This window comes from Mastomys coucha, unplaced genomic scaffold, assembly GCF_008632895.1.
Source record: "Mastomys coucha isolate ucsf_1 unplaced genomic scaffold, UCSF_Mcou_1 pScaffold4, whole genome shotgun sequence".
In the NCBI taxonomy this organism is placed as follows: domain Eukaryota; kingdom Metazoa; phylum Chordata; class Mammalia; order Rodentia; family Muridae; genus Mastomys; species Mastomys coucha.
The window spans coordinates 43,219,824-43,241,219 of record NW_022196910.1 but is presented as its reverse complement, the minus strand read 5'-3'; the positions used below and the strand labels follow the sequence as shown (position 1 = coordinate 43,241,219).

Sequence of the window (21,396 nt, the reverse complement as noted above, 5' to 3'; positions counted from 1 at the left end):
CCTATGATTTTCAAGTTTTTATTCTGAGAGGACTGGCCTCATGCACTATACCACCATGCTGTATCTTCAGCCCTCTTTTAGTTTCTCTCTCTCTTTCTCTCTCTCTCTCCTTTCTTTTTTACTCAAAATCTTTTTGGTAGAGAAATGGGTAGATACAAAAAAATAAGAAAACAAAATGAAGGAGATCAGAAAGAGCCATCTTGGGGCTCCAGTTGAGGATTCCAGAGGTTCCATGAGAAATTAATCTACTGATAAGAGTACAGGAACTCTAAGGTTCACCTCCCCCCAACCCCTGACTATGCCCATCCACATTGACCTATAACTTTAAGGAAAAGTCCAACTTACTTCATAGATCAAATAAATCATTTAGTTACATGGGAAATGCATGTGTGTGCTCTACGAATGCTATACATACTTATTCTAAATAAGACACAACCAATTCCTGACATATAATAGATCATGTGTTATTTTATATTGATGTACATATATTGTTCTCAATCTCCCAAGAGCAGAAGATTTCAAATGAAGTCCAATGATTACATGTTTATTTCTCTGGAATTACAGTTTTATCTTTAAATATTGAACTTCATCAAGATAATGTCTCAAAAAAAATGGTGACTACAAAAGAAACTAATATATGTTCCTACAAACATTGCCTATTACATTAAAGGGTTAATAGCACTGATATATTTGAATGTATAGATGTATGTGCTTGCACGACATGCATATGCTATAGCCTAAGAATTTCATAAAGTAGCAGAAATCCCATTCTTTTTTCAGAAATAATATCAGAAACATCCTTGCTGATGAGAAAATGAACATCCGAAATGTCTGGTGCATCATTTGTCTCAAAGAGAATGTGGATGTTGTTTAGTCTCAGTCCAAACCTTGCTTTGTAAATGCATGGAATCCTAAATAATCCAAGTCACAGGGCCTTGACACATAGTAGGGACAGTCATGAAGCAAAACCTTAAGGAAGAGTGATGTAATCCCATTTCTCAGCCAGCTCTTTTAGTTGGCCGCTCAGTAGACAAGTCATGACAGGTGATGCCAAAGCAGCAGATAGTCACAGAGATGTGATGAAAGTGTACGATGGTCTATGGGGTTCTGTTTTCTCTGATGTCTAGGCTGTCAGTCTACCTGTGGGTGCAGCAAGTGTCTAGAAACATGGTGAGTATTCATGTTGAATGTGCTATTGGACAACAGTAAATGGGGGCATATACATTAATTCTGATGTCTTGCTCAAGAAAATCACCCAAAATACCCATAACAAAGAAGAGTGGCATTAAAGCACACAAGGCCATGAGTCAATCGCACTTATCCCTTCAGACCTCTCTAAACCATTCCCGTCTGGAGTTGAGACACACTGTTCTCTCTTCTGTGCTGTGGTTGAACAGCTTCATATGGAATTTCCTGGGTGCTTACAGAGTAAGAAAGAGTATCAGAGAGAGATCAGAGCTAGGTGCCACACTGGGCCAGGGATTAAAACAGGAAAAGAAAAGGTACTAAGGAGAAATTTGGACATATAGGCTTTACATGATAAATAACGAGGAGCTAACACTTTGCATGTGTTGTGTCCTCAGTTTGTGCTTAACACATTGACTATTTCATCTTTAAAACCATCATGTTAGGTGGGGTGGTGCATACTTGTAACCACAGCATTCAGTGGGCAGAAACAGGAGGATCTCATGTGAGGCTTTCCTGAGCTCTATAGAGAGATAATGCCTCAAAACAAAATAAACAAACAGTAAAACAGTCCCACGAAGGCAGTACAGTTATTATCATTTACTAATAAGCACACAGTCTCAAGAGCATTAACAACTTCCTAAGGCCATTTGTCTACTAACCCAAGTACACTTTCTCTTGTTGGCATACATAAATGAGATTTAGTAAAAGGTCAAAGAAATACTTAAATCCATATTAAAAATAATTTTAAAAAAATGAAAATATTATAAGGAGAGTTAGATAAAAATATAATAACTACTACATAATAAAATTAACAGTTGTTTTAATTCTAAATCTACTACAAAGTGTAAAAACTGGGTAGTGACTTTATATTTCTGGAATCAATTGTCTTAGGTCAGAGTGTATGAAGATGCATTCTGCAGTATTGAAACTCGCTGGAATGTGTCAACCTGGCTGGACCACAGGGTACCCAGATATTTAGTTACATGTTGTTGTGAGCGTGCCTATGGGGGCATTTCTGGATAGGATTGACTGCTGAAGCAGAATCTATAGTTAAGCACTGTTCTCAGTGTAGCTGGACTTTCTCCAAACTATGAAAATTGGGGGAATTCATGCTCCTCGTGTGACTGTTTTTGAGTCAGTCCTTCAGGACTGGACTCAATTTATACCATAACCTCTTTTGTTTCTCAGACCTTTGAACTCATATTGGAAGTTTCCTGCATCCTCACCTTGAAGATCAAAGATCTTATTCTCATCCTGTACCATGTTATCAAAATCCTTATAATAAATCTCATTATTTATGGCCATTCCCATTTTATTGGTTCTGTTCCTCCAAAGAACCCAGGTGGGTCCATCCATCATAGTACCAAGGACTGGAAGCATGGTTGGACTGTTTCTCTTATATCTTCTTCATATTTGTAGAAAAGTTTAGCTTCCATCTTTAAGCTCTGAGGAGAAAGCAGATGGTGTGGAGGTGTAGCAGAGTAGGCTGTGGCTACCAAGGAGAATATTTCTTGGGAAACTGTGTCACTTTGTCTTCAGTCCACATTGCTGAAGAACGTGCTTGTCAACCCAAAGTGTCACCAGCCATGACTTTGGCTCCTGACAGCCAAGGAAGAATATGAGATCACACAGAGTTCACACTAAAGGGAAACAAAAGTTAGTATGAAAAGAATTTTCTGATCACACAGAGCACAGCAGGTCCAGCTTAACGGTGCTGTCTGTGTAAACATAGACTTTTAAGCTGTTTACCTTTATTCAGGAGTTGTATTTTCACAGATCTCCTTTCATGATTCACCAAATACTATCAATTTACTTTATTACACAGGTGAGCATATTGAGGAGAGGTGTGAAGAAATAAAATTTTGCAGAAAATGAAGATTAGCTGTATCACATATGGCAGTTAAAATGGTTTTGAATATTACTGGTAATAACTACATAGTAAATTTCTTGTGTAATTCTAAATGCAGTTGTATGTTTTAAAAAATCATATTAAAACTTTTTTACATGTATTATTTGTTTCTGTGGGAGCAGACACGAACCCGAGGAGGTCAGAGGACATTTGCAGAGGTTGGTTTTCTGGTTTTGCTGTGTGGGTTCTGAGGGTTAAATGTACATCATCAGGCTTGATGGCATCTTGACTTACTGACACATTGTCCCATCCCTGTTATAGTGTTAAACATTATGTTAGAAAATAATTAAATAAATGAAGAACAATGATCATAAATAAAGCATTTGGAGCATGGGGCCTTGAGGCTTATAGGAAGAAGTGTGAAAGCATTATCTCTAATGCTCATGTCGGGTTTCACACAGCTCCTCTGGCTCTGTTACAGGATCGTATGAAGCACAATGATACTCATGGAGACAAATGAGGTCATACAGAAATCAAATAAGTAAACCTCAGAAAGAAATGCCACACTGTGTACTTTATCACCCATTAGAAGTCAGACCAGTTCCTTCTTGCTGACCATAATTAGGTCATTTCTACACATTTGGTGAGGAAACAGAATTGGTTTTCATTCTGAGGAAGCACGCTATCTAATTCCTAAGAGCAACTAAGATGTGTGTGTGTGTGTGTGTGCGTGTGTGTGTGTGCATGTGTGTGTGTGTGTGTGTGTGCATGTGTGTGTGTGTGTGTGTGCATGTGTGTGTGTGTGCATGTGTGTGTGTGTGTGCATGTGTGTGTGCCTGTGCATGTGCATTCAGGAATGTATTTGTATGCATGCCAAGACTAAGGTGAAAATGTTAAGAAAGAACTTGCTTTCAAGATAGTGCAAGCATTTGGCATCCTGGGAGATAGCATAGCTAGGAGCACAACTCAGTGATAGCCATGTGCAAGGTCCTGAGTTCCCTAGATAGCAGTGTGGATATTAAAAAGGAAGAAGAAGGAAGAAGGAAAGAAGAGAAAATGGGGAAAGAGGGATAGGGGAAAGGGAAGGAAAGAGAGAGAAAAAGAGAGAGATTTAAATAAGAACCAATCTGTTGCTTGACTGACTGTGAGTACTTTCTCACATTTTGTATTTTGAATTTTGTCCTGTCATGCTTTTCATGGTCCCAAAGTGTATGTGTGTGTGTGTGTGTGTGTGTGTGTGTGTGTGTGTGTGTGTGTGTGTAAGAAATATGAATCTAGGTCTTTAAGTTGTATAGTCTCTTTACATGCAGCTGCTTAGTTCACTCTGCAGTTTCCTATCTGAAGCTCCCCAGTACTAGCTAACTAAACAGTAACCCCACTTCAGAGCCTTCAGAGCTCTCAGTACCCCATTAGAGCCTCACTGCACAAGTAGCCATATGGTTTGGTGACATTTAAGAAAGTTAGTTCAAGGCCAGACAGAAGTTAATGGTGGAAATGAGGTTAGAATCAGCCTGCTCTCTGGCTTCCGGCATCCACACACCACTCAGCATCAGTCTGCTGACAGCCAGAGCGAATGCACGAGCAGACTGTAGGTCATGAGTCTTAGTGGCAGTATTTGCAAAAACTCAAGTTTCACGATCAATGTCACAAAAACCCTATTCTTTTTTTCAGATTGTCCACTGTCAAAATTTGAAAATCATGATACAATGAAAAAATAAAAAAAAATTCATTTTCACTGAGAGTTGGTAATTACTATTTTATCCATCTCCCCATGGGCGCACACTGCATCACACATGAATAAGATTGTTCATGTTTACATAGAGGCTCTACAATGTTACCTCTTGGCTTTCACTTAAAAGATGCTGACATTTTACAAATTTAAAACTACGGTGAAAATATTTCAAAATGTATTTAATTAATCCTTACTGACAGACACATTATTTCCATTTTATCCTGAGAAATTCTTTGCACATGCCTTTATTTTCTTAGAAGTTATAGAATCCCAATTACTGAGTCAGACTCTATGCTTTCTGAAGGATGTTTGCTGATTTTGCATTCACTCCAGCAGCTTATTAGCATGGCACCTCCTTCCCCATTTCCTTCTTTCCTTTCTCTCTCTTCTTTTTGATACTAAAAAGGTCAACACAGGGCCCTGTTCCTGCTCATCACTGAGCTACTCCTGGACCTGGCTACATCTCAATGGGGCCAATCGCTTTCTGTGCTTGACACAAGCCTGGTTCTACTACCATCCTTTGCCAGTGCTTGCTTTGCTTTCTGAAGCCATGGACTAGTAAAATCAATTAATTTAGATAAGCATTCATTTTCAAACAGTAAGCAGGTAATATTGGAAATTACAAATATGAATGAGGGCTTTCTTTCCCTAAGATGATTGTACAAATTTGACAAGCAAGATCAATTAGTTTGAGACATTGACTTAAAGCATTTATATGGGCTATCTCTGGCTTAAGCATTTATATGGGCTATCTCATTTAACCCTCACAATTCAGTACTACAACCGTTAGGCTTTTCATCATGCAGATGAAGAATTGGGGTCCATTGTTTAAATTTATGTATCTTGTAAGATATGATTTGAACTATGACAGTTTGATTCTAGGACTATGATCTTAACCACCAGGCTACTATTTTAAAAAGATACACAAATAGTTTTAATATTATGATTAAGTTGGTGTGCATAGAATACAATTGTGCCGAAGCAAAAAATCTTTATACTAATGTGGTCCTTTCCATGGTCAAGAGGTAAAATAGGCACTGAAGCTATAGTTATATCCTTCTTAGACCTGTAGGTGCCATATTCTCATTGGATTGAGGTAAATAATCAACTATAAAATTATTTTAGATGAGCATACAAGGAAGCTGGGGAGCCACACCCAATAAGTTGCATCTTAATGCAGTTCAGATCATCTGCCTATTTGGAATGATTTGAAATGAAAGTATCCTTGAACTAGGGCTGAGTCATTATTTCTGATATATGAATCTAGAGTAGCAATTGAGCTATCCTATCTCATCTGTTCTAACAAAAAGACTATATAAAATTCATTAAACTCTACTAACTCTATGAGTGACAGACATAGCCAAATTATGAGATGGCTTTTGTTGCCATAGTTTCTCAGTGGGCCTTGAATAAGGGTAGCCCTTCCATTTAGACAGAGAAGGGAACTTTCAGAAGAACCCATAACAAGAGGTACTGTGTGGATGCAGAATAAGAATGCTGTTTGGGGCATGGTGATTGTGGTAAGAATTCTATTTGATTAAAGACATTGGCATGGATGTGAGCTGTAGTCGTAAGAGGGAATGAATAGGCAGTGGGTCTAAACCACCAAATCTCATTAGTAGTACGCCATGAAATTTGCTTTTTCTTTTTTCTTTTTTCTTTGTGTGTGTGTATGTGTATAAGTTTTGGCAAACAATAAAAATGAAATTATTTTTTTGGCACAGCAATAAAAATCCTTCAAAACTGAGTCTAAAATGTCTTTGCAAATTTGCATATAATTTTGTTATCAACACATTTATACATTCCCTTAGATCCAGGCATACCATAATTTCATCTGTCTATTCTGTAGATATGATGTGTCATTCATACATCCTTTGCTTATCTGGATGAACTGGTAGCTTACAACGTCTTTACCAAGTCTCATTTATCCCAAAAGCCCCAACTGAAGTGCTACTTCCATTATTACCTCAACTCAGAAATTTCATTTTTAATCTGTTTTTATTGCTGCCTAATTTAATTTGTTTATGTGAAAATATCTTCCCTTAACAAAAGAACTTACTTATTCATTTGTCTTTTAAGAAAAGATGAAAGTTCTCTTAGTTTGTTTTAATATTTAGTAGTTGAAGAAATAAAACTTAATAGAATGGAAAGTTGTACTGAAAACTAAAAACTTGCTTTTACAACCTGCCTGTGTAGTTGGGTATAATTACATGGTACATTTGCAGATTTCTTGTAAGTAAGAAATTAAACATTATTACATGGCCTCTGCTACTTTATTTTTCTGTCTCTTCTTATGGAGTATTTTTCTAATGCATATGATGTCCCTGACCACTTTATACATTGCTTTCAAGTACAGTCACTGTGTTATACAATCTTTCAGACTATTTCTTCTATCTAGGTAGAATGATGCCCTTTGATTAATATTTCTCCTCCCTTACAAAATATACTTGTACATCTTAAACACTAGATAATAGATTTTTATTCAATAGCTTTTAAATTCCTTTACGGAAAGTTTCAGATAGCATTATCTGTATACAGAAGCCTTCAATTCAAATCAACAGTAGATAATAGATGGATGGAACATAATTTTACCTGTTATTATAACCAGTTCAGCTAACAGTAATGGGAAAAACTGAACACAACAGTTGAGTGAACTATTTAATGTTTCATTTTCTTTAAAGACACTCTATAAAATCTTCTACAGGATCTTAACTTTTCTTGTTGTTGATATTTTGTCTAGTCTTGGACAACACTGAACTCTGAATGCTACTGACCTAATTTTTCACCAAATGTGGATGAACTTTGGAAACAGACAACACCTTTTTAGTCTGTTTTTCTAAGATAGTACACAAAGAAAAGATAAGCAACCATGTGAGTCAGATAAATACAGCTGTACTTTTCCAACAACGTCATCCAGTTTCACTATTTATCTTTGTAAATTTGGACTTTTCCCCTATAAATTTATTCAGATAATGTTTGTCTACCATGAAGGTCTACCCTGAAGTTATTTTTAGTAGCTGCATGTCAATAAAAACTTCCTTGAAAAGACGAACGTAATTCTGGTGGTTGTGTGGGATGACTCACACTACATTCAGTTCTCCGAATTTGGTATGCAAGGAGACATTTATTAAATGTCTACTGGTGGGACTGCCTGATAGATTTCTAACACTAAGTAGTAATCTCAACAACATTTTGTTATTCAGAATGTAAACATCAGGTACTAGAGAGATAGCTCAGAAGATAAGAGCACTTGTTCTTGCAGAAACCCAGGCTAGATTCTACATGGTAGCTCATAACCATCAATAACTCTAGATCCACAGGATCTGATGCCTCCTCTGACTTTAGTGAACACTAGACATGAGCATGGTGCCCATACATTCATGCAGACAAAACACTCATGTAAAAATAAATCTTTAAAAATTAAAGAAATTAAACAACATCACTTTCAGAGAAAGCTTTTCCTTTAATGTCTATGTATATGCCAAAATGAATGGAAAAAGATAACTTTTTATACAATGGCCATTTAACTTTTAAACAATTGCTTTAGAATCAATTCTGAAATGACATTTTTCTCAAATGTTGAATTAATGAGCAATGCTGTTTTATGTATAATAAATAGAAAATTTATACCAAAAACTTAGGTTGCCTAGGAACAACCACTGATAAAATATTTCTCTGATAAAGGTGCTGGGAACATAGATAGCTTTGTGGGAAGATGAGCATGCCAGGATAAGAAGCGTACTCAGCCTCTAGAGGATGATGGGAATCTCAGTGCCATGACTATTTCTTTTCTCTTAAGAAAATAGCACAATTATGTGTCTGTCTTTCACAGAGAGACAAAGGGCCTCAGACAATTATTTCTAAGAAGTCATAAGGAAGAAAAACTAAATGTAACTGAAGGCATTATGGCAATCCCACAACTGCATACCTTATCAGCATGAACTAGGATTTAATTTAAGTGATTATGATCCCAAAGGTTAAAACATATTAGCAAGTGTGCAGGGAGGCATTTAAGAAGGTCAGCGTGCATCCTGGTGTCACTATGGTTTTCCAGTAACAATGAAGGCTAGTGGATGCAGGCTCACTATAATAAAACCTCCCGTCAATAAAAATATAAGACAAAAGAGTGTCTTCAGCCTGAACGTTAGAAGCTTGCATCTGACAGACTCAACCAGAGTTTCCTAACCAACTGACAAGGAAAGGTGCTGTTCTGAAATCACAATTTCATGGGAAATTATGATGGACTGACAGACGCCTACAAAACAGGACATTTTTCAGTTCTAGCTTGTGTCGGTATTATGTAAGAATTACAATAAACATGTTACCAAATCTGAAACACCCACACAGCTTTAAAATCAAAACTAAGATGAGTAATATTCACAGTCGGCTAAGCAAATAAGTCAAAGTACGCATGTATAATATATATTTTTTATTTGTTAGTATTTCCAGAACTCTCAAAAGTCAATGCTATAGCAGTTGAAAAAATGTTTCTAATGAATGCTACCTTTAATACAGATTGACTTCCATGAGCATTTGTGCTTGCATTTGTTTATGTAGCTGCTCATGTGTTACAACATAGCAGGTATCTTGGACATCTCTATTTTAAACATGTTCATATATTTTCCCAGACACTCAAAAAAGATATATGTATATATACATATATATGTATGAATATATATATACATACACACGTATATGTGTATGTATAAATATGTAGTTATATATTTACAGTTACTAATAACAATATTAGAATTAGATTCTAAGTTCTTTGCATGTACTAAGTCATTGAACAATTACTATGTTCTTACTATGTTCTTCCTTCAGTGACATGCTCAAGTCACAAATGTAAGCAGTGGACACAGAGGTGACCTTACTGCTCCAATATCCTCTGATGACCTGTATGGAACTCATGATTCCAAATAATCCAAAAACTTCAATAGGTTTATTTAACATTGACTGATATTTATAACAGCTTATTTGTTTAAGGTGCTGTATCAGTTCCCATCTTTCTACACTCTGGTCAGAAACCCTTAGCAGTTGTATTATTCAATGGGTGTTGTCAACGTCGTCTGTCTTTTGTATTCTAAGGCAGTTACATTTCTGATTTCCTCCCCATGAGTTAATCCTTTATTGGTCAAATTTCTTCTGTTCTTCCCCCTTACTTAGGGAAGCCACAAAATCTCAGAGGTGGTTAGACTAGGAACCAGTATACAGGAATATAAAATAATGTTCTAAAACCCTGTATAATGGCACACGAACCATCAACGATGGAGTGGATGAACATCACAGTCCAGTAGTGTGAGAAATGATAATGGAAACCTATGCTACACCGTGAAAGGCCTGCTTCTGGGGCACACAAGTGCACAGTGTCTCAGCACACAGGGGCCTTCATGAAGCATTAACATTGCTTTACTATTGCATGTGGACTACTTATAAAAGTGTTTGAGAGAGGGGAGAAAGAAAAATTTATGTGCCTACTCCCTTTATTCCCCCAAGGAGGACATTTATTTTTTGCCATGTGATCACCTCTAATAATGTTGCAGCACTTTTTACAAAAGATGGAAATAATTTCCCTATCTCACATCTCCCATCTGAGAGGCTGCAATAACAATTAACTATTAATGACAAGAGCAAATAAGCTTTCTTTTCTCACACTGAACTCATCCTGTAGCTTGAGAAGGAGATCGATACATTTATCTATCAAGAGGATATCATTTCAGGCTTAAAGAAAGACATGTTCTTCCTCACTGTCTTCTGCACATGGAATAAAATTAGTTTATGATGTTTACATTATTAATGCAGATATATTTTCATTTTTATCAGTCATAGACTCATTAAAATCTTTGTGGAGTAGAGTTAATAATGAGAAAATTTTACCTTCTGCTTTCTGGAGCTGTGAAATCAACTCAGAGTTTCATTGTGTGATAATTCGGTTTTGTGTGTGAGCCTCTGTGTGTGTGTGTTGGTTTCATGTGTTCATGAAGGTGTATGCATTTGTCTATATAGATGTTCATGCATGTGAATGACAGAGGTTGTCCTTGGGTTACCACCTTAGTTTTTGAGACAGAGTATATCACCAAGTTCAAGGCTCACTGGTTTGGCTAGGCTTCCTAGATCTGCCTGTCCCTGCCCCCCAGTGCTGTGATGAAAGATGTACAACTGCAGTGCCTGGCTTTCACATGGGTGTTGGCTATTTTTAGGATCTTATGCTTGTGTCAGTGGGCACCTTACCAACTAAGCCATCTTTCCAGCCAGAATTTAGCTATTCTCTTTCCTTCCTCAAATCAATATATGGGTTTAAAATTAATTTCAGGTTTTAGAATCTTAGGGAAAGAATTTTAGAACATTCTTCCGTACAATGTGCTACAAGCTAATATATAAAACTCAATGCTGGAAACCACAGCAGGCTCTAAGATCTCTTTTGCCACACAGTATAGCTTGACTTTTAAAATACATGCAGTGTCAACTATGTATTTTGGTTTTCCCCCAATCCATAGATTCACCATTGTGTTCATGAATAATGACATTAGACTAATTTCATTCAAAATGTTGATAGTAAATGTATAAAAATGTTAACTAGATTACTAGATTGGCAAAACCTTCTAAAAGACAAAGTACATTTCCTCTTGTGTGAGTGTGTGTGTGTATGTGTGCATGCATGTAAGAGACAGAGACAGAGTGAGAATGAGAGAGAGAAAGAGAGAGAGAGAGAGAAAGAGAGAGAGAGAGAGAGAGAGAGAGAGAGAGAGAGAGAGAGAGAGAGAGAGGGGAAAAGAAAGAGATTTGGAATTTTATTCTTTCTGTTCTTCTTCATATTAATTTGTTTTATTTTTGACAATTGCATACAAGTATATAATGCATCTGGCTCTTCTCATCCCCTCTCTTATCACCTTTTCTCCTGTGTCCACCTTCCTTTTCTACAAATCTGTTTCCCAAATGCTGTATATTCTGAGTTTTGGTTTGTTTGTGGCCCACTGTCTTTGACCAGGACCATCTATGTGACTGCAGAAGTGGAACTGCCCATCAGAGCTGTGTGAGGTCACCCATGAATACATAACTGAAGACTCTGCTTTCAGTCTCCCAGAGACTATTAGTTCGCAATAGTTCAGCAATAATGGTAGAGCACGCTGAATCCCTCTATTTTCCAGACTAAAGGTTGACAAGACCTGTCTTGTGGAGGCTCCAGTGTAAGTCACTAAAGCTGCTGAGATTTCATGATTACAACTATTGTATTGTATCTAGAGGATATTTCACTTGTTTTTTTTTTCTATCTTTGAGAACTTTTATTCCTTTTGTCCCTCTTCTGAAATGCTCTCTGAACCTTAGAGGTGGTAGTATAAATGTCTTGCCTATGGCTAGGCCCTCAACTGTTCCTTATTCTCAGGTTGTTAACAGTCTCTGTGTCTACTACTGTTCATTGAAAACTGACGCTTCTCTGATTAGAGTTGTGAATAGTATTTGTCTAGATATATAAACATAGGTATTTAGAAATCAGTTTGACAATGTGTTTATTTAGCTAAACACTTGTATCGTCTTCTCCCTTAAGACTCATGAATGACCTAGGCATGGATTTTTGACTGGATTTATAGTACCAGGCATGTGTAACCTCATGTAGAGTGGGCCTCACATCTAACCTGAGAGCAGTTAGCTGTCCCCCAAAATAGTCGTGCCACTGTTGCACATGTGGGCATATCTTTCTTGGTATTGTGGTTTATAATGTTCACAGCTGTGTCAAACCACTGATATGCTTTCTTTTCCAGCAACCTACACAGCACCTTCTGACATGCTAAAGGTGCTGAGCAGGGAGGAGGTTTCCAGATAGATTTCTCAATATCTTTCAAACAAAGTATATGGAATCTTTAGCAATATCGTGTTATGATTTAGTTTTGGTAGACAACCAAATGGAAAAGAAAAACATATTATTTGGGGACCTTTAGTACCTTCATGATAAGCAACTTCTACAGAGGTATCCCATACACAACAGTGGGATGTTATGCTCTGTTCTGCTCTGGTTTGTATCACATTGCTATTAGGCACAGCATTATACTAGCTACACAAGGAGCCTGTCTTCAAACTTTGATGTATTGTTTTTCTTTTTTGTTTTTGTTTTTGTTTTTGTTATAGCATGGTAGGTTTGATGGGATTTTTACTCTCCATGTCTTTGTTTAAACTTCCCTTTCTCACTCCTTCATCTCCATCTGCCACTCATTGTTTAAACCTCTGTGCCATCAGCATTTCCATTTCTACTTTCATTTTGCCTGTGTCCTGCTTATCTGTACCTAAGGAGGCTTCCCCTGCTGACTGGCTCCTGTCTAATTCCCTGGCTTAAAATTGAACTCTGGCCTGGTTCTTCCAACAAAGAAAACTGAGAGCCCGTAAAGAGCTAAGTTGCTTTTAAACAACTTAGCTATGTGGAGAATTAATGAAATTTGAGACAATTCAAAATATGTAAAGGAATAAAATATAACCTGTGGCGGTTTGAATATACTTGACCTAGGATGTGGCCTTGTTGGAGTAGGTGTGGCCTTGTTGGAGGAAGGGTGTTAAGGCGTGGGTTGGCTTTTAGATCTTCCTCCTAACCAGGTGGGAGCCAGTCTTCTGTTTGCCTTCAGAACAGCATCTCCAGTGCCAGGTCTGTCTGTCTGGAAACTGGCATTCTTCCTGCTATGATGATAATTGACTGAACCTCTGAACCTGTAAGCCAGCCCCAATTAAATGTTTTTTTATAAGAGTTACCTTGGTCATGGTGTCTCTTTACAGTAATGAAACCCAAACTAAAACACAACCCAAACCAAATGTGGTAATATTCTCAATGTTTGAAATCTAATAATATTTGTAAGGTCTTTGAGAATCAGGAAACCACTATATATTATAAACATAGGAAGAGTTGGCAAAAAGACCAAGAAATGACACACATGATTAAATTAGAAGACAAAAGTGTTGAAACAGTTATCACACATATTTGTTATGTCCAGTATAAAAGAAATGAAAGCGAGATCACTGTAAAGAGAAATGGAAGATACTTAAATGACTCTGGTTTTGCTTCTTCAGGTAAAATTTACAGTGCCTGGGTTAAAAAATAGTTGGTGAAGTTAACAGAAGGTTAAACATTCAGAAAAGAAGATAGGTAAGATTTAAGAAGTGATAGAATGATACAAAAATGAAACAAAGTAGAAAATGTCTTAGAAAGGATGAACATTCCAAAGCTAGCTGTAGGATTACTGCAGACAGCTTAGTAACTTGCAATGTTTGAAGGAGAAGACACAAAAATATTTTAAGAAATAACGGGTCAAAACTACCAAATTTTTTACTGGAGAATAATACATGCATAAATCCCTAAGTTCCATTCCATTACCACATAAACTGGGCTTGGTGAATGTCTGAAATTCTACCACTGGGGAGGCAGAGACATGAAAATCATGAGTTCAAGGTTGACATCTGCTACACGTTGGACTGAAGTTCAGTCTGGATACTCAAGACACTGTCTCAAAAAAGGACATGCTGAAATGTATTGAAAACCTTACACCAAAATATTTAAGAAATCCAATTTAAGAAACTTATAGAAGCTGAGCAGACCTTGGGCCCCAAGTTCCGAAGCCAGTCTCATAACACGAAGAGGAAGCTCCACTCCCAGGCGCTCTGACAGGCTCAGGATCAGAGATGAGGAGGACACAACATCTGCCCCAACACTGGGAGTAACTGGGACCAGCAGGACCAGGCACACAGGAACCCCAACAGCCCAGTGGCTCAGGTTCCTTCCGGTCTGTCTAGGCTGGTGCCCTGAGCAGACCTTGGATGCAAACTCTGCAGTCATTACCAAAACACCCAGAGGAAGCTCTACTCCCAGGTGCTCTAACAAGCCCAGGAACATAGCATACTAGAACCACAGGATCACAGAGACAGCTTGACTCTGAGGAGTTCTGACACAACCAGGATCACAGGAAGGACAGGCTCCAGTCAGATTTAGCAAGGGCAGGTATCACTAGAGATAACCAGATGGCAGGGGGCAAGCATAAGAAAATAAACAACACAAACCAAGGTCATTTGCCATCATCAGAACCCAATTCTCCCACCATAGCAAGTCCTGGACACACCATTACACTGGAAAAGCAAGATTCAGATATAAAATCACTTCTCATGGTGATGATACAGGACTTTAAGAAAGACATAAATAGCACCTTCAAAGAAATACAGGAGAACACTGGTAAACAGTTAGAAGTCCTTCAAGAGGAAAGACAAAAATCCCTTAAAGAACTACAGGAAAACACAATCAAACAGGTGAAGGAAATGAGTAAAACCATCCAGAATCTAAAAATGGAAATAGAAACAATAAAGAAATCAGAAAGAGAGACAACCCTGGAGATACAAAACCTAGGAAAGAAATCAGGAGCCATAGATGCAAGCATCATCAACAGAATACAAGAGATAGAAGAGAGAATCTCAAGGGCAGAGGACACCATAGAAAACATTGACACAACAGTCACAGAAAATGCAGAAAGCAGAAAGCTCCTAACCCAGAACATCCAGGAAATCCAGGATGCAATGAGAAGACCAAACCTAAGGATAATAAGTATAGAAGAGAATGAAGACTACCAATGTAATGGGCCAGTAAATATCTTCAACAAAAGTATAGAAGAAAACTTCCTTAACCTAAAGAAAGAGATGCCCATGAACATACAAGTAGCCTACAGAACTCCAAATAGAATGGACCAGAAAAAAATTCCTCCCATCCCATAATAATAAAAACACCAAGTGCACTAAACAAAGAAAGAATCTTAAAAGCAGTGAAGGAAAAAGGTCAAGTAACATATAAAGGCAGGCCTATCAGAATTACATCAGACATCTCACCAGAGACTATTAAAGCTAGAAGATTCTGGGCAGATGTCATACAGACCCTACAAGAACACAACTGCCAGCCCAGGCTACTATACCCAGCAAAACTCTCAATTAGTATCGATGGAGTAAACAAGATATTCCATGACAAAACAAAATTTACACAATATCTTTCCACAAATCCAGCCCTACAAAGGTTAATAAATGGAAAACATCAACATACGGAGCAAAACTACACCCTAGAAGAAGCAAGAAAGTCATCTTTCAACAAATCCACACAAACCTAATTGCACCTCTTACAACAAAAATCACAGGAAGTGACAATTACTTTTTCTTAGTATCTTATTATGAAAATTAATATTACCAACATATCCTAATCAATTGAAATCCAAAAATATGAGGAATTAGAAATTTGTTGATTGTCATCCAATGGTCTCTCTAATTTGGTAACTGGAGAAATAGGTCCAATATTGTAAATCTAAATACACTTTCAGCTTGTTTGTTCACGACAGTGTCTTGCTGTGTACAACACAAGGGTGTTGAAATCTTGCTTCTCCTATCTCAGTCTCTCTATTAGTATTGTTTATTTCATGTTTTTGCACTATACTATGATTTTCAGAACAGCTTATATATTTCAAAAGTATTTATATACCCAAAAGAAACATAGACAATTAACTAGGGAGGTGGCTTGTAAGAGAACAACAAAGAGTGAGAGGAATGCTTTGCTTGACATTTGTAACTCTTGTATCAAGTTTGAAGAAGAGAATTTTATAAGTTACATTTTTCTCTGAGATGAATGCTTTTCCAAATTATCACAGCTAATGAACCAAATTCTTACCCTCACCTAATGTCTGTGCCACCCTCTAAGCAGAACCATTGTTCATTGAAACAGTTGTTGAATGACTTTATGGATAGACCATCTTAATTCACATACCATTTCTTAAATGAATGTAACCTGTTCTCTGTGGGCTGAGAATAAAGTCACTCAAGTCAAATAGCTTTGACCATAGCAGGAAGTCTGTATCCAAAAATCGTGCCTACAGTTCATTTCTTGGTGCAGCAGAACTGTCAACTCTCAGCTTAGCTACGATGGAGATAAAATCCTTTGGTGATGTGAGGGTCATTGAAGTACAGCCTTATTACAATGAAATCCAATGTCTAAGAATTGTTCTTATTTTGGGCTTGTACCACAGTAAGAGCCAAGATTTTCAAGTCTAGTAAATACAAAACAAACAAAAGACTTTATATATTTATGTTCATTTAAGAAAATACTAGCAGTGATGTATTATTTTGAAATATACAGTTATTATGTTTGGAGTTATTTAAAATTTATATTGGGAAAAACGTATGTATTTTCAGTATTACTGTAGACAAGCATCTACATAAGACCATTAAATTATTGTTTTATATCAAACAAGTTTTATAATACTCATTTTTATTGTTATAATATTTTATATATTTTAAGGAATATGTCAAAAGAAGATATTGTAGGTATTGAAGGGGGGTCTCTGGGAGGAGTTGGGGTACAAAAGAAAAATAAGAATGTGATTTAATTCTATTTACTTAGAATATGTTTTTAAATGATAACAAATTCAGATAAACTGAAATCATGTAACTTTTCTCATCATAATGCAATAAAAGTTAAAAAAAATCAAATAACAAAAAAATGTCAGTTGCCATAAAAATTCCCCCCCTAAAAAACTTATAGAAGAAATATGAATAATACTACTGTGTAGAATTTCATATACAAAATGGTCCTAACACTCTCAGACTTAGAATCCAGTTTTCTGTCTCCATGAGGAATATGAGGTAAGTACAAATATGGACATTCTTGAGGTTGGGCATCATGAAAAGTGAGACTCTAAAGAGAATTTAGAATTATTAGTAGAATAAATTCTCTACTAAATATAAATAACTAAATGTGTTAAATGTTCAGGTTCAATTGATTGAAATTATTTTCATGGAAGCAGGAAGCATGATTATTTGGTTCTTTAGAAACTCACTGCAACTTTAGTTGTCCATACAAGATCAGGCAATCAACATTCAAATACCAAACGTTCAGCTTTGAAAGCACATATATATACGCAACATTATATGGACAGAACATGGTGCATTTATATGTTAAGGAACACATCAACAACAACAACAAAAATTTAAAAAGAGAGATAGCATGAATTTGAAAGAGAACAAGCACAGTGGCACATGGAAGGGTTTTGAGGGAGAAAAGGAACAGGCAAAGGGAAATAATGCAATTATAATCACAAAAATAAAAAATAGCATTTTTAAGAAAAAATGTTGGCAGGTGGGTGTGGGCCCGCTGGTGGCAAGGTTCAGTTGGTAGAGTCACTTACCCCCAAGCCTGTTGATCTGAATCTATGATCCTAGGCCCCACATAGTAGAAAGAGAAAACCAACTTCCATAAGGTATCCTCTAACTTCTGTATGCATTCATGATATACTCAGGCATACACAGGTGTGTGCATGCACATCTGCACATGAGTACACACACACACACATACACACATTAGATAAACAAGTGTAAACAGGAAAAATAAGGCAGAAAGTGACAGAGGAAGACACCCTATCTTTTTCTCTGGCATCTGCATACACACACTTGAGTATTAATCTCTCTCTCTCTCTCTCTCTCTCTCTCTCTCTCTCTCTCTCTCTCTCCTTCTCTTTCTCTCTGTCTCTCAAAAAGACAAATGCATCACTTATTAATTAAACTACCAACATTTGTTTGAAATATCAGCCAAAGTGCATAAGGTCTGCCTTCACGCAGTGAATAATGTGGCTATTTCCTATGTGTTATCGCTGAGGCAATTTTATAACTGCTTAACAGATGCATACATAGATTTTAGCTGGCTCTTCCCTGTTTCTTTATCACATTGCATTGAACATGAAGTTACAACTAATTTAGAAGGATGCTCTTTCCTGAATTATCTCTTCTTCTTCTTCTTCTTCTTCTTCTTTTTTTTTTTTTTTTTTTTTTTTTTTTTTAAAAACTGTGTGAAATCCTCCTCTCAAGGCGGAATGGGTGGGTGGTATTGCCTGTGGTAAAAATAGTTTTCCACTTAGTCACTTTTTAACTCAACACACTTCATCTCTAGCACAAAGGTTTCCTGAAGTTTCTTATCTATAGTTTTATTACAAATGATAAAATTTACTATCATGCAGTGGCAGACAAATATTTATAAACAAACATGAAATAAGTACAACCCAAGAAAAGGACTTCTACTGAGATATAATATGCAAATAAGAAAATGAGCATTCCTGGGGAAAAATGAAATTTAAACAGGTCTATTACTATGGTAGTCAGCACCAGAAAACAATAGATAATAAAGCACCAAATAGTTCAGTCTCAAAAGCAAGTATTGGACTGAGGACAGAATAGTATAGTGAACTACGACATGATTCACTAAAGTAAAGAAAGATCAGTAGAAATATTATATCTATTCTCATTTGGTGTTTTAGAATTTTCTTTTTGAGTAAATTTTATATCTGCATAAAATATTAATATGTTATTTGTTACATAAAACTATCTTATTCACTGCTCTGTTGCTGTGAAGAGACACCATGACCAAGACAATTCTTATATGAAAGAAAGCATTCAACTGGGGGCAGGCTTACAGTTTTAGAGGATTTAATTCACTATAATTCTGGCAGGGAGCATGGTGGCAAGTAGGTAGGTGCTGGAGCAAAATCAAAGAGCAGATCACATGCTTCCAACATACAATGTTATAGAATGTATATTGCCATTCCAAAATGGCAAGATGGGGCCCATATAAGGAAATACGGGGCCAGACTGAAAAACAGTAGGGCAAATTCCAATCACTATGTTCTACATCGCCATGTTTGATGTCAATGTACTCTTTAGACTTCCCTTTCTTGGATGGCTTCCACACCTTGTCTGCAGCTTTCCTTGGCAGGCATCCTACAGTTCTGGATCTCTAAAATCTTGAGGTCTCCAACACAATCCAGTTCTCACTTTCACAGCTTCATACAATAACCTCTATGGACCTCCATGCAGGAAGTCCCTTCCCCTCCCCCATATGCCTGACTTCAGGTGCTTTCCTTAGTCACAGAGGGAAATTCCACAACCCCTTCTTTATATCCTGGACTTTGAAGATATAACCCAAGTCACGGAAGTTACTAGATTCTGCTGCTTAATGGGGCTGGACCTTAGCTCCTTCCTTTGATTACATTATTACATTTGCCTCAGCTTTCTTTTGAAATAATGTGTGTGTGTATTTTATATATATTATCACAATATTAGATAATACTTTAAAAAATCTAACTATATAACTAAAAACTTTGAAATTATCAGAGTAATTTCCATTTCTAATGTTGCTTAGCAAATGATGAAATTATATGTGGTAGTGCAGACTTGGAATCTCAGCATTTGAGAAATTATCTTTAGCTACTACATGTTTCTTTCGAGGCTAGTTCAGGCTATGAGATCCTCTCTTCTCTCCATTTCCCTTCAAAATAATTTATTTTCATCTTCTCAGTTGTGATGTTTGAGTTATACAAACTAAATAATAAAATTGAGTTGTTTTAAAGATTACAGATTATATTCTCTTGCATTAACCTCAGCTTCTTGATTTATTTTTGTGCTTTATAGTACCCATAGATAAGTAGTGACCAACGATCACAGTTTATTCATGGAGTATCTCACCAAGAACAGTGCTATAGTAGGTCTTTCAAAATAATTCAAAAACACTGTGCACTGCTATGTGGGTGAGTGAACAAAACAAATGACTGCTGCACTGCTTTTTACTTCAACATAATGGAAGGAGAAAGTAAGGCTATTCAAAAATCCATTTAGCAGCAGCACATATTTAATGCATTTGTGAAGCTTGTCAGCATTTGTAATATGTACTTGTGCTTAAAAAGTTAAAAATTTAAAAGTCGAAATATATAAAAAGTGAAATAAAAAGTCATGTATTTGTAGATTGTCCTTGTTTTCCCAGGGAAATAACAATAATAAGCCCCATTGGATTGTACATTCATGCTCTCACTAGATCTCCCTCTCTCTCACTTCTTTCTCTCTATAAAGGCCTGTATAGAAACAACTAGAGGTTATAGGTTGAGTAATAGTACCTCTGGTAAAATATTTTTATTTTTCAGAAGTTAGTAGTTGTTCCTTGATGAAAAGAGAACTCTGTATTCTGGTTTCTGTGATCCAGGACTAAGCTGTTTAGGCGTAAAGAATCATTGTGCCATTCCTATAGTTACCCGCTAGCAGCTCCCAATGTTAAATAAAAGTTTTTTAGGTTGGCATTTACAGCTTACAACATGATGAAGTAGTTGTTTAAGAAAGGTCCCCACTCCCCTCACCATATTTGTGGCCTTTGGAATAATCGGCTGCTGGTTAGATTGGGACATCTCTAGCTAGCGCTGAGCACAACAGACTCCTGCCCTTGTCTAAAAGCCTTGAAATAAATAAATAATAAACAAACAAACAAATAAATAAATAGCTAGCTGAGGCGAGGGCTTGGTGATGATTCCGGTGGTCGGTTGGGCAGTCCCAGCCAACCGACAAGCTGGAGCGATCAAATACATCACAGCGTTTGCCGCATAAAGTGACAAAAACAAACAAACAAAAACAAAAAACTAAAACCAAAATAAGAAACACACACACACACTCACACACACACACAGAGACACAGACACACAAACACACTCACACGCACACACAGACACAGACACACACAAACACACACACACAGACTCACACACACTCACACACTCACACACAGACACACACACTCACACACTCACACACACACACA

At 36.8% G+C, this 21,396-nt stretch overlaps 1 protein-coding gene across 1 annotated transcript in view; it reads right to left on the bottom strand.

Annotated features, from left to right (window-relative positions):
• Ptprr (protein tyrosine phosphatase receptor type R) overlaps positions 1 to 21,396 on the bottom strand; it is a 263,483-nt gene that overhangs the window by 136,516 nt on the left and 105,571 nt on the right. The window lies entirely within an intron of this gene.